The sequence below is a fragment of the Saimiri boliviensis genome, chromosome 19, assembly GCF_048565385.1.
Source record: "Saimiri boliviensis isolate mSaiBol1 chromosome 19, mSaiBol1.pri, whole genome shotgun sequence".
NCBI lineage: Eukaryota > Metazoa > Chordata > Mammalia > Primates > Cebidae > Saimiri > Saimiri boliviensis.
This window is the reverse complement of record NC_133467.1, coordinates 24,519,674-24,533,961: the sequence shown is the minus strand read 5'-3', so window position 1 is coordinate 24,533,961 and position 14,288 is coordinate 24,519,674. Positions and strand designations below refer to the sequence as shown.

The 14,288-nt window shown below is 39.0% G+C and overlaps 1 protein-coding gene across 9 annotated transcripts in view; it reads left to right on the top strand.

Moving 5' to 3' along the window:
- Positions 1–14,288, top strand: part of LOC101052132 (lymphotactin) — a 143,795-nt gene that overhangs the window by 112,602 nt on the left and 16,905 nt on the right. For 4 of the 9 annotated variants that reach the window (XR_012515048.1, XR_012515049.1, XR_012515051.1 and 1 more), the window contains one exon: positions 1–14,288. This exon is cut by the window's left edge. The exons of 1 other annotated variant lie outside the window; for it this stretch is intronic. The gene's annotated coding sequence lies outside the window, so the exon portion shown is untranslated. 4 more of the 9 variants (XR_012515054.1, XM_039460267.2, XR_012515053.1 and 1 more) reach the window with 3 other exon arrangements.

The following is a 14,288-nucleotide window of genomic DNA, read 5'->3' as shown; positions in this document are numbered from 1 at the left end:
CTACAGTGGTAAACACAATAGGCAAAGTACCTGCCTTCCTGAAGCATACCTCAAATGAGCACAAGACCCCAAATCAAATGAGTAAACTAGTCAGTATCATAACACGATAAACACTATAAAGAAAATGAATAGGCCAGGCGCGGTGGCTCAAGCCTGTAATCCCAGCACTTTGGGAGGCCAAGGCGGGTGGATCACGAGGTCAAGAGATCGAGACCATCCTGGTCAATATGGTGAAACCCCGTCTCTACTAAAAATACTAAAAATTAGCTGGGCATGGTGGCGCGTGCCTGTAATCCCAGCTACTCAGGAGGCTGAGGCAGGAGAATTGCCTGAACCCAGGAGGCGGAGGTTGCGGTGAGCCGAGATCGCGCCATTGCACTCCAGCCTGGGTAACAAGAGCGAAACTCCGTCTCAAACAAACAAACAAACAAACAAACAAACAAACGAATAAGGCAAAGAGACAGACAGCAACTCTGTGTTTATCTGTGATTTTGAAATAGAAAAACATATCAAAATTTTTTTTGTGAGTTATTTTTTTGGGAATATAGTTATGGAATCTTTCCCTCCTCCAGGCGTAATAACGATGTTCTCCTATGTGTTCCTTCTTTCCCTTCCTTTCCTCTTTCCTTCTTTTCTTCCTTCCCTCCTTCCTTCCTCTCTTCCCTCCTTCCTTCTTTCGCCTTTCCCCTCCTTTCCTCCTTCCTTTCTTCTTCCCCCCTTTCTCTGTCCCTTCTTTCCTTCCTTCTTGCATTTAATTTATCAGAAGCCTATTTTTGTATGTGGTGTGAGGTAAGAATTTTATTTTTCTCTGTAAAATAAGCAAAAGTTTCCAACAACACATTCTGAATTATATGCCTTATTCTTATCTGATCATAGTTTATACACATACAGACACACATATGTATGTGTGTATAGATATGCATAATTTAGAAACATGATTCTGAGCTTTCTATTGTTCTGGTTGTTAATCTCTAAATTAGCACTACTGTGTTTTTTATTAGCACAGCTCTATCTTATGTCTTAATATTTGATAGGGCAAATCTTTATTCTTGGTTTTTCTTTTCCCAACTTGTTTTAGCTGTCTGTGGATATTTTTGTGCCATATAAATTAAAAAATTTGATTAGAAAGTTTCTTCCAAAAACTCTATGGAAATTTTAACTGGAATTGCATTGAATAGTAGACTAATTTGGGGCAAACTGACATCCTTACAATGTTTGTCATCTGGTTCATCAATATTTATGTCTTTTTTGTCTTTTAATAGAGCCAAATATTTCTTTTATCTTAAAACCATATAAATATGAAGCAGAATGCAAAATCATCACAAATTTTAAGATAAATCATGAAGTTTCAAAGAACTGTTACACTTCCAGTGTATTATAACTCCTTCCTACCAAGACTTTCTTTCCTTTAGCACAGATCTCTCTCCTCTGCCCTTGAGACTTAGCTGGACAAGTTTTGCCCATATGCATAGTCCTGCAAGCACACTCTCATGAGTGGTTAAGTAGGTGGCTACTGGTGTCAAATCAGTTGGATTCAAATCCCTAATCAATCATTTGTTAGCTGTGTAACCCTGGACAAGTGCTTTAACCTCCCCAAATTCTTAGTTTTGTCAGTAACACAATGAAGAATCAAATAAGAGAATGTATGTCAAATGCTTAGCAGAGTGCTAGAGATGGAGTAAGTGCTCAGTAAATGTTAGTGACTATTATAAGCAATTTTAAGCTATCCTTGTTATGCTCTATCACATGTGCATGTGGCTGTACCTGTCAATTAAAAAAGAGAAGAAATGTTTGCCTTATCAAACATTAAATAAACTTTCTGAGGCAACTGCAATCTAAAGCTATTCCTTGTTCACTTCAAATGCATAATTATTTTAAAAAATCAAATGTGTGAGGTTAGTCTCAACAAACAAAAATCTAAAACAGGCTACAAAAGAATAAAATTGAGGCATCTGGTAGCAGAGAAGTGGATACAATATTAAGTTTTTAATAGAAACAAGGTAAAAGCTTTGCAATGGGAATTGTGATTTTGTGGCCTGAGTTAGTATATCTGGAGTGAAAGTGGGGACCAAGAGGCTGAGAGAGAAATTCTGTAGTTATTACTTAGCAGAGTTTTCACTACTCTTGGTTTGGGGCAAGGGCAGAAGCAGCAGGAAGGGAGGGTTGAAGGGTGTTTTATTATAAAGTTAAACTGCAGTTGATCAGGAAACCACAATGTTGAAGACATTCTCTTTAAGGAACTGTTTAAGATAACACCAAGAGCAAGTAATAATACTGAAGTCAGTGAAAGTGACTGCCAATACAGGAGCTACTTCTTGAATTACCTAAAATGTTGATATCCCACTCCCACTAGGGGGGATCAGGGTCCACAGATATCAGACTCTTAGGAGAAGTCAACTTTACTGCCACTGGAACTTTGAATAAACATCCAAGGTTAAATCAAATACTAATCAGTAGTAGTTTAAAGAGGAGGAAGACTCAGTCTATGCTTGGGGAGGTTTCGTTTTAATTTGAAATCAACAGTTATTTAAAAAAATTTTTCCAACATAAAGGCAGGTAATTTATGTCTAATGGCTGTTTATAAAACTCTTAACTAAATCATGTTTTTATAAAAAATGTGTAATTGTGAGGGGCTCTAACAAGGTATTATTTATTACTTCTTTCTCTTATCCATACCAGGCAACAGTTTAACTGTAGACCAAATTGCTAATATGATTAGTTCCTGGTGAAAATAGTGAAATTGAAAATGCAAAGAATCAGGAGTACATAACGAGTTTCTAGGGGAATGCATTTATGAATTCAAATTTTTGAGAGAATAGCAAATATATATAGTTGATACATTAGATACTATACTAAGTGTTAAACTTTCCACTGGATCATCCCCATTAGCATACAAACTTGATATTTCTTCTCTCATGTAAGAAGCAAAATAAACAAAACACCCTCCTTGACTCCACTTCCACTTCAGCTACAGTCCTTTTACCCTTCAAGCCTCTATAATAATGCTTATGGGGCAACTGTAGAGTAAAATTATTCTCTTTAAAGAGTTGTCATTAATTCCTCTCCCAGGCCTTCTCAACCCTTCTTTAAAGGTTTCTGCTCTTACCAATCCACTGACACTTTTTCCCTTGTGGTCATTCTGTGGCAGCCATGCTGTCAAATCCAACTATTTCTAATTTCTGACAAATACACAACATTTGGCAAATTTGCTCACTGTATTTCTACAAATGTGCTCCTGCCTTGACTTTCGTGATACCACACAAGATTTGTTTTTCTTCTGTGTTTCCGTCTACTTCCCAGTTTTCCTTGCTGGTTCCTCCTCGTCTTTCCAATCTGTATCCAAGGCTCAGTCCTGAACCTCTTGTTTTTTTTGGTCAACTCTACCTACATGCCTTACCCATTATTAAGGCTTTAAGTGCCACATATAAGCTGAGGACTCCAAAATTATTATTTCCAGCTTAGACACGTCCTCTGGATTCCTGACCCAGATATCTGTCTACTTGACATTTTCATGTGGACGTCTACTAAGCACCTAAACTTAATATGACCAAAACAGAGCCCCTAATATTCTCCCTGAAACCAGTAAATACTGTATTTTCCCACTTCAGTTAATGGCAACACCTTTCTTCCAGGTGCTCACATCAAAAGCCTTGGTCTCATCCAAGCTTTGGTTTCTCTTCATTGTCTAACATTCTACACCCAGTTTGTCAGCAAATCATGTCAGTTGTACCTTCAAAATAAACCAGCATTTGAGCCTTCCTCATTGGCCGTCTGGCTCAATAGGAGGTAATAACCTCCTAAGTGGTCTCCCTGTGCCTATCTTAGCCCTCTGCAATCTACTATTAACACAGCAGACAGATAAATCTGTTGAAGCATAGGTCAGATTGTATTACATCTCCTCACACATCTTCCCAATGTCTTCATTTCTCACTCAGAGTAAAAGACAAAGTCTTACCAACAACCTATAAGGGTTAGAATGGCCTTACTCCCTGTCACCTCTCTGCCTTCATTTTTTACCACTTCTCTCCTTTGATTTCTCAAACCATCTACTTTGGACATCTTGAATATTTCTTGAATGCATCTGACACATTCTTGCCTCGAGGCCTTTGAACTTGCTGTTTCCTTTGCCTTCCTGGAGTGCTGCTCCCCCAGATAGCTGTGTGGCTAACTCCCCCATTCCCTCTAGTTCTTTTCCCTAAAGTCATCTACTCAGTGAGGCTTGTTTGCCAGCTACCTTATCTAAAATCTCAGTTAACTCCCTCCCCGATATCTCATCCTCCCCCTCTATCGTTTCTTTTTTTTTCTCTTTAATACTTAATAACTTCCTGGTTTATAGTACACTTACATAAGTATAATAAATTTTACTTATATAATCCTGTTGATTAACTTTCCTTTCCATCAGAATGTTTGCTTCACGAATTCAAAGATTTTGTTTGTTCTGTTCACTCTTGTATCCCTGGTTCTTAGAAATAATGGCTGACATGTTGTAGGCCTCAATAAATATTTGTTGCATTAAACAAATTAAACCAAATGTAGACAAAGAGAAATGATTTCTTAGAACTCGATCCTACCACTGTTCTCTCTAAACATACATTTAAAACTAATTCTTTCATCCTTTCAGGTGGAATAATGTTTATCATTCTTAGCCACAGCACCATTATAATCTTTAGCCACGAGAATTTTCAAACACTGAAATATGACAGCATCAGTGTTACCTAACCGTACTGTATTTTAATCAGTCATTTATTGAGTACCCATTTTGTTCCTAGAACTGGGCATTTAGTGAACTGTTACTGGAATAGAGATATTTAGAGACAAACAGCTCTCTTATTTACCAACTGTGTGATGACCCCATGCAGTCACAAAATCTCTGGGCCTCAATTTCTTCCTCCTTTAATAGAGACAATAACATGCTCTCCTCCAAGTTGTTGAAAGATGTATGAAACTTCAGTCTATGCATAACTGCATACTTCTTGATACTTTCACCACAAGAAAATCAACTTCACTAGAAAGAATAGTTTTTCTGGTATTAACATAAGTTTTATCACATATGCTTTTGCAAACATTACAGATGTTGCTGCCCATTATTGCCTGCTGGGTGGGTAGAGAAGGGAGTAGTACTTGTAAGGGAAGATTAGACCAGAAGGATATTATTTTAACATGCAGGAGAAGCCTTAACTGACTCTACATAGATGCAGAGCCACTAACAACAATAGCAATTTACCCTTTACGATATTTTACTGCACACAAAGCACTTTCTCATGCCTTATTTCATTTTGAAATCATATTTGGCAGGCAGGATTTATATGATCACGTCCATTTTTTAGAGGAGAAATTGAGGCTTCATTTAAGTGACTTGTCTGAGATGATGCAGTGGATCAGTGGTGCAGCTAAGACTTTATTCCTGATTCTTTGAATAACTATCTTTGGAGTATCTGATGCTCCTATATTAGTATTTCTGTCAGCTGGGCGAGAGTCTAACTACAGTTCACGTTACTGGCATCTACTCATTGTGATGTTGGTGTTTTTGCCCAGAGTTCAAGCTTTCGTACCCTCCAAAACACCCTTCTCATTATTTTGGAAGGGTCCTCTGAGGCCAACAGAGAAATGCAGAAAACCACACAGAAGTCTGAGCTCTTTTTTACATTCTCTTAGGTACCTTGCAGGATGACCAGAATGTCCATGCTTCATGAGTGCCCAAAGAAGAAGCAGAGCCTTGAAATAGAAAATGACAGATCAACAAATCCTCTTCAAGAGTCTGTTATGTGCCTGACACCGAAGGGAGACAGGCAAGATTGGAGCACTAATTTTGGTTGAATGGCTAACAGCCTCATCTAATTCTCTTACCTGCTATTTAAGTTCATTACTACTCTGCTTAAGCTCCTTAGCAGACTTCAGTGCCCCAAACACATTGAGGTTAAAATCTACATGTGTTGGTTAACAAGGTGGAGTTAATTTTGCTGTCTGGCTTCTTCCTACCTTTGTTGTCTTAGAGCTCACATCAGACCAGCTTGCTTGCCTCATTATTATCCAGGCACTTGATTTCTTCATCTTCTCCATGTCATTAGACTTTGCCTTTGCCGGGAATCCTGGGGCACTCTTGTTTCCTCCTTTATCTGACTAATCTCTATTCATCCTTTAAGACTTGTCTGAGTCATCAATCCTCTATAATTACTTCTCCATCCAGCCCTTACCCACTGGGAGAGATGCCCCTTCTCTGTGGTCCCACACGACTCTTGGCTTTTTTCAAATACCGCATTATCGCCCTGTGTTGCAGCTGATTTCTTGACTCACCCTCTGTCCCCAGTGCTGGCACTGGGTATGGAATTGTTAGATGCTCCATAAGGCATCTTCTGGATGAATTAATGAAATATGAGTGAATTGTTGTCGAATATGAAGAAATGATTGGCAAGGCAATTTTTATTATTTATTATTTATTTTTATTTTTTGAGATGGAGTCTTGCTCTGTTGTGGAGTGCAGTGGCATGATCTCAGCTCATTGCAATCTCCACCTCTTGGGTGCAAGTGATTCTTGTGCCTCAGCCCCCCAGGTAGCAGGGATTACAGGCACATGCTACCATGCCCAGCTATTTTTCTGTGTGTGGCAAAGCAATTTTAATTTCCTCCACAGCCTATGATATAAAAGATGGAACTCGGCATGCAATGAATATTCAGATGCATGACCTCAACTCTCAGTTTGGCTCTTATGTTCCTCTTGACTTTTGTGCTTGATAGGACTTAAGTCTTAGCCTGAAACCAAGAAGGTGACAAGAATCCTTGCTCATAGAATGGAGCTATGCCATGCATCCATAGCAGTGTCCCATAAAGGCTATGTGAAAGTAGCAGCTATGTGAGTATGTAGGTATCAGGGGCAACAGTTTGCTTTTGCCACATGTACCCACACAGAATGCAGTACACAGAGCACACACTGAATTAAAATGCTGGAACCCTGCCTCAGATGGGGAAGTTGAATGAAGAGAGAAGCAAAATGTGAGCCTTATGTGGTGGCGAATGGAGAAAAAGTCAAGTCAGCTTTTCCACTCATACAGTGGCTCACCCAGACCACTGATTTCTCTTGCATAACCTACCCTAGGCAGACGGTCCCCTCTTCAGCCTGCTGGTTAGGTGGCTGCACTGGTGGTCCCACACCCAAGGGAATCTCTAGTTCAGAACCTTAGAGTCACCCGTGGAAAGTCTAATGACTAAGGTTTTAAGTCAGAGAACGACAAAGTGTGAGAAACTTGGGGGCCGAGAGGCAGGACAGAGACTTCCTCCTCTGTCTTCAGCTTTCCTCCCCTCAGCGCTCTCAAAACAGAAATTATTTCTCACCTGCTCTACTGCCTCTCCCCAGCCTCAGCATCAGGATGGTCTACCACAAACATTCTGTCCTGGCTGCCAGTGGAGAAAACACCAACCTTTCTGCTGTCAGGGACCACGCAGGGGAAGATTCAGCCCGGGCCAGACCCACCACTGCCAAAAATCACGTTGATGTTTGGCTGGCCAGAGTGAAGAGGGAATGAGGCTGATGAGGGAGCTCTGGAAAAGACACATTGCCTCTTGCCTCTTGTGGGTCTGAATGTAAGCAGGGGAAAAAGACATTGACCATCGGGAAACTTAGCTTGGGAGATCTTTGAGGATGGGAACCAACTGTCCTCTATAACTCTGAGCCTGCCACTGGCGTAATCCCCAGCAGTGGTGTTCATTCAAAAATGTGGAATACATCATTGAATAAAGGAAGGAGGGGATATGGGATTATTCCCCGGGAGGTAACTGAGTGCTTGCTAGCTCAGGGTGGCAGAGAGGAAAGAACTTTCTTTTTGTATTTTTTTTCCTAAGGGGTCAAAGAAGAAGCAGGAATGCTCAATTATCTCCTGTAAATAACAGCAAGGAGCTTGCAGCATGAGAAAATGTCTAATTGCTTTGTAGATGCCATTTAGCACTAGGAACAAGCTATTTTTAAGTCATGATTAAGACGTAACTTGGCTAGGGGACAACTTCTTCAAGGGTCGCTGGCCTGGGTACTGAGTAATAGTCTTATTTGTTACCATGGGCAGGGCAACTGCACTCACAGCGGGAGCAGACCAGCCTAACCATGGTTTGATTTGAGGGAAGGGTGATCCAGGCAGAGGAAACGGCATGTGAGAAGGCCTGAGGTATGACAAAGCAGTGTCTTAGAAGTGACTTAATAAGTGAGGAAGAATCAATGAAACTTAGCCAGTAGCACTAGAAGACCTAAACAAAGTGAAAACTGTAGTAATTATTTCTATTTCACCTAATTTGATGGAATCATGGGTTAACTCTTAGGGTGAGGTATCTGCAAATCAGAGCTTGGGCTTAGGATGAAAGCTTTTGAGGACACCTCTGCTCTGCCGCTGCACCTTTCTTTGCCCTCACCCATCATAACATTTTAGAAAGGATATTGCCACTTTTGATTCTTTCTGGAATAAGCAAATCTCCAGATTGCCTCAATTTTGTTGACAGAAGGAAAGGAGGGGGTTGCTTTAACAGCGTCTGTCTGTTACCTGCCGAATCTGATGATCTCAATTTGAGTTCCAAAATGTGCCTTCTTGGTTCTCCTTGCTTTGTTTTTGGTTTTGTTTGTGGGTTTCTTTGGTATTTGATAAGTTAGTTTTATTGGATACCTCTTGTTTGTCTGCTTGGCTCTCCTTCCAATTTTCTGAAAACTACCCCTTCTGCCACCCTATACAAATGTTTACCTCTGTCCCCCAGGAACCTTGAGTGGGGCTTGAGAGATTCCAGTTTCAGTGTGGCTGGGGCTTTGAACAGAGAACATGAAAACCAGGGGGACCGTGATGTACCATGTGTCTTATTGGAGGTAAAGAAGGCTGGTCTGCTGTGAGGGAATGTGAGATTGAAAGTGAGGCTCTGGGGTCTCTGAAAGGCTCCAATCTTACATTCAAATTGTTATCTGGGCCTGGGTACATCTCTGCCTATGGCATCTATGAGCTTCCCTTATATCCTTTTGATAATCCAGTATTTTATCTGGAGACCCTGGTTGGAGGAGACCGCAAAGAAATTCAGTCCAATTTTGATACAGAAATATGCTTTGCAGAGCTGGTTCCTGCTGCCACACTCCACTTTCACATTCCCTCTTCAAGTAGAAACAAATCATATAGGAACAGATTCTTCCTGGTCAGGATTTTGTATTTAAATACCAAACTTCAAATGCAAAAGAGGAAAAGTTTAAGTTTTTTGGTAAATCAGGAAAAACTCCCATTCAGGTGTCCAGTCATTTAAGCAAAAGAAATTGTTTTGTTCTCCCTCTATTGAATTAAGTTACTAATTTTCCTCAAGTAACATTACTCTAAAATATGCTTTTAAGAACTTTCATTCTCATGTGCATAAGATTTTGTATAATAATACTATATTAACAATATCAACTAATAAATATTGAATGCTTAATACATGCCAGGAAGTCTTCTAGGTGTTTTGCATGTGCTAACTAATTTGATTTTTTAGCAGCCTCATCTGATATATTATTATTTCCATTTTATATATATAGGGAAACTGAGGCACAGAGAGGTTAAATGCATTAAGTCGCTTGCTGAAGGTCACACACTTACTAAGTGATCAAATGGATATGAACATGGCAGTTTGATTCCAGAGCCAGGGCTCTAAACCGCAACAGCAGATTACTCTTAGAGGTAGATATTCCACAAATAAACAAAATCACATTAAATTAAAACAAGTTTACGCTGAGTGTTCTGGGGTCTCAAACTGTATACACATCTGGTTTTACAACTTTCGTAGAGTGCCTGATTTTAACTGCTTGAGTAAATGGCTGTAGGTCATGGCCTCCCCTACAAGCCCTTAGCTTCCGTGTAACACCTAGGGTGAGAAGTGAGTAAAGGAGATTAGTCTGTTTCCTAGATCATTCTTCTCTGCAGTTTTCTCCCATTCATCCTAGACTGATCTGCTGGGCATGTGAATGACAAGTAGTCACTTTCTAGGAGGTGAAGAGCAGTCTGCCTTCCTGGGGTGCTCTTTGCTTTGGTCCAAACATTTTCAACTTTTTCCACCATTCCTTTGAGCTACCAGAAATAATTCAATCATGTTTGAGTTCTGTGATTTTGCATGAATATTATCTCCTTGGGCATATACCTGTCTGTAGAAATTTTCTTACAAAACTTTAGTACATGTTCAAATAAAAAATATAGCCTTTTACAGGATACAAAAAGAAACCCTTCTTTGTGGGCCTTTGGAATGGAAATTCTGTCCTTGTAATTTCCCATGGTGATTCTAAGTGCATGGTCTTTTCCAAAGCAATTATTGGTAATGAGCAGTAAAAGTGGTAAAATATTTTCTTTTATGTTTTAAGCCTGCTGCAATTTTAAAGAGTTTAAGTATAGGGCTTTATAGCGAAAGCAAATCATTAAATCCCCATGTTTATCTTCTGCATGCCAGATGAGAGTGCATCCCTAAATTCTTTCCCTGCTTGTCTTTCCCAGGTCCCCCTTTCAAAGACAAATCTTTAAACTGAACAGATGTTTTGAACTTTTACTCACGTGGCCTAGCATCAGAACTTACGGAAACACATGAGGGAGCAGATAAATTGAGACAAGGAACCTGGCTTACCTGATCCCTGTGTTATCAAGGACAAGCAGTGGCTGGAGAAAGTTTTGGTACATGTGACTAAGATAAGCTTCTGAGGAATGTCTGATGGTGGTCGGAGTGTAAGGACTAATGGTTTTGAAAGTATTCATCACCATCGGTGACGAAATTTCACTTCAGTTTTGGTTACTTTCAATAAACCACGTAGACTTACTGTGGCTTCCCTTAATGTGATGAAGCTAACATTCAGCACAGTGCATTACCAGCAAGACCATGCATTAGGGGTAGTGTGTGTGTGTTGTGTATTTGTGTGCATACGAGAGAGAGAAAGGGTCGGGGGAGACAATGAAGAGAGGGTGGGGGGAGAGAGTACAGAGAAGACAAATTATACTACTGCTAAGAAACAGCAGTTACATAATTTGTCTTCCATATACTTTGTCTACAGCATCCCTGTTGTTCTCTTAGGATAAATCAGTCTTTAGCAAAAGTACCAGTGCTGTTAGTAGGGTCATTTCTACCATGATTTTGTGCTACTTTATAAAAAGCAACCCTAGACTTGTTTTTAATCCTTTTTATTGAGATGAAATTCTGGTAATATAATGCTTTTATCAACTTGTTCAGATTTCACATATGAATGGGATCATGCAGGCTGATTTCACTTAAAATAATGTCTTCCAGGTTCATCCATGTTTCGGCAAGTTAATGATTTCCCCCCTTTCTTGGCTGACTAGTACTCTGTTGTGTATATGTACCACATTTTATTTATCTAGTTAGGTTGATTTGACATCTTGGCTATTATGAATAATGTTGCAATAACTATGGGAGTGCAGATGTCTCTTTGATATATCTATTTCATTTCTTTTGGATATATATCCAGTAATGCTGTATATCCAAAGTGCTGGATCACATGGTAGTTCTATTTGTAATTTCTTGAGGAACCTCTGCTGTTTTCCATAATGTGTAGTGGTATATATGCAAAGTGGATATATATATATATATATATATATAGTATATTATATATATAGTAGTGGTATATATTCAAAGTGCTGGTAGTTCTATTTGTAATTTCTTGAGGAACCTCTGCTGTTTTCCATAATGTCTATACTAAGTTACATTCCTGCCAACAGTGTGCAAGAGTTCCCTCTGCTCCAATCCTCGTCAACACTTGTTATCTTTTGTTTTTTCCATCACAGACATTCTAACAGGTGTAGGGTGATACCTCATTATGTTTTTTGAAAAATTTAAATTTCCCAGATGATTAATGATGTTGGACTTTTTATCATATACCTGATTGCTATTTGCATGTTTTATTCTGAGAAATGTCTATTCAAGTCTTTTGCTCATTTTAAAATTGTGTTGTTTTCTTGCGAATTAGTTGCTTGAGTTCTCTATAGATTTTGCATATTAACCCATTATCAGATGTATAGTTTGTAAACATTTTACCCCATTTCATAAGTTGTCTTCTCTCTTTGTCGATTGTTCTTTCCTTTGGTATCAGCTTTTTAGTTAGATGTAATTCCATTTGTCTGTTTTTGCCTTTGCTTCCTTTATTTGCCTAGACCAATATCATGGAGAGTGGCTTTATGTTTTTAGATGGTCATCTTTCACTTAATACACAATCATTGTAATTTTGGCTTTTTAAATATAATTCATTTATATAAAAACCAATTGTTGAGCGATTATTACCTACCAGGCTTTCTGCAAGTGCCAGGGAATCCAGAGATAACAAAGTAATCTCCTACTCTCAAGGAGCCTGCCATCTAGTGGGAGATACAGGAATGGAATTGAGTAGAACACAATGAAATTAGTTGCACAATAGCCTTGAGAACAGAACAAAGTTCTAAGAGAGCATAAAGGGGTGGCACAACTTAATTTTAATCTAAAAAAATCAGGAAAACTTATACAGAGAGGAGGAGTTTACAAGTAAACTATGTAGGGAACTGTCATGGGCATTTCAGTTAAAGGAAACAATGGGTGAGGTATGAGGAGCATAAAAGAGGCTGGCTCATAGGGTTGACTGCACATGTATGTGTTTGTTAAGGTTTGGGAGTGTGTGAGTGAATGGTGAAAGGCGAGTGTGAAGGGAAAAGCAGTACTAGATCTTGAACATTCTTACCCATAACAAGGAAAGATTTGAAATAAATCCTGTAGGCAACAGAAGTTAGCAAAGAGGTTCTCAGTAGGGAAACGGCATGATTAAATTGAAGTTTTACAGCGATCACTTTGGCAAAGCTGCAGATAATAGATTAGAATGGTGGAGATCCTGGACTGGGAAACCAGCTGGTCCACTGCAATTGGCCTAAGATTTGAGCAGTATGGGAAGAAAGGAGGAGACATCTTGAAGAACTGCTTAGAAGATACTCTTAGTCCAGTTTGGCTGAGAATGACATGTGGGTGGATAGTAATGAGTCTAAGATGGTCCCTCTATATCTGTATTTGGAAATTAAACGGAAGAGAACGCATTGCTCCATGCTAAGGAGTAATACAAGGAGAAGCAGTTTGAATGGAAGATGTGTCCAGAGTTCAAGGACTGATTGTGTAGCAAGGTAGAAATCATTATAGAGCCCATTTGAAATTTGGAACAAAGTCTGAAAAATCAAATGTGATTAGTGGAAAGTCTCTTAGAGTTTAACCTATACCTTTTATGAAAATGTAGGAATTTATTTTCACATTCCTAACAGCAATGACAAAACCTTTAACTACACATATATTTAATAAATACATTTTATAGATACCTATGTAAAATAAAGAACAACCACTATACAGACTCAGTGACTGAGAATTTCCAGTACAGTCAGTATATTTGAATCCTACTGGGAGCACTGCAAATTAAAATTACATTTTGGGGAGACTATACGGCAATATATAATAAGAGCTATAAAGATGATCATATCATTTTACCCAGTAATCCTACTCCTGGTTATTAAAGGGAAGTAATTCAGTGTATATTAAGGAAATCGACCTTATAGTTCTGATTTTTATAATGTTATAAGAAAATGTTTAATGTGTATGTGTATATATTTATTCAAAGTAGAAATACAAAGGCTAAAAAAGGAAGATATTTAAATTTGTATTAAAACAATATTTAAAATGACCACAATTATGAGAACAAATGTATGCCAATACAGAGTCACTGGAAAAATACTAAAAATGAAAACACCATATGGTAAGATTATAATTTTCTTTTTTACTTGAAATAAGTTGGTATAGCACAACTTTTCAAAAGCTTTTATAAATGTGTGTGCTAAGTTGTAATAAAGCAAACATATGCATATAGGCATGCTCAAGCCATTATTTAATTGTTTCTTGGGTACCTGGGGAGATTGGTTTGAAGAAAGGGGAATAACTTGAATAAGGGTGGTGGAGAAAAATGAGAAAAAGCAAGCAAAGGATTGAGAAACTCAGTGTGGCAGCAGCCTCTCTTCACCTCCTGAGAGAGTCAAAGGGTGGCACCAGGGGCTCATGATCCATGGTTGTGGAAGACCCATGTCACACTGGATGTCACATGAGGTGGGATGGAACACAGAGACCACCCCACCTCATTTCCTTTACAGTTTCCGTGCTGGGCCATGACAGTGAACAGCCTTCAGGCATGTCTACAGTGGAAGATCTATATTCAGACTGGTGGCAGGAGACAACACAACCACGTTTTCTTTTATGCATGCATTTGGTTTCATTGACACATTAACCACACGCAAAGGGGCAAAGGCCACAAG